Consider the following 337-nt stretch of genomic DNA (forward strand, 5'->3'; position numbering starts at 1 on the left):
TTTTTTTTTTTTTTTTTTTTTTTTTTTTTTTTTTTTTTCTTTTTTTGTGGGTAATTGTTATTAATGTAATGCGAAAATTCCCTTGAACTTGAAATTATCATTTGGTACAAATTAGCCATTACCTGCTAACCTATTCTTTTTTCTTGTTAATAAAAGGTTAGGAATATATATTATTAATATTTAAAAAAAAAAAGTTACATCATTACATCACAAAATATAACTTGAAAGAATTGAGCAAGCAATTGTTACAACCAAACAAATACAACCGGTTAGCTTAATTGGTCAAAATTTTTATTGTGGAACATGAGGAATGAAATCCTAAACAAGGGGGACTTTA

Source organism: Quercus lobata, chromosome 5, assembly GCF_001633185.2.
Source record: "Quercus lobata isolate SW786 chromosome 5, ValleyOak3.0 Primary Assembly, whole genome shotgun sequence".
NCBI lineage: Eukaryota > Viridiplantae > Streptophyta > Magnoliopsida > Fagales > Fagaceae > Quercus > Quercus lobata.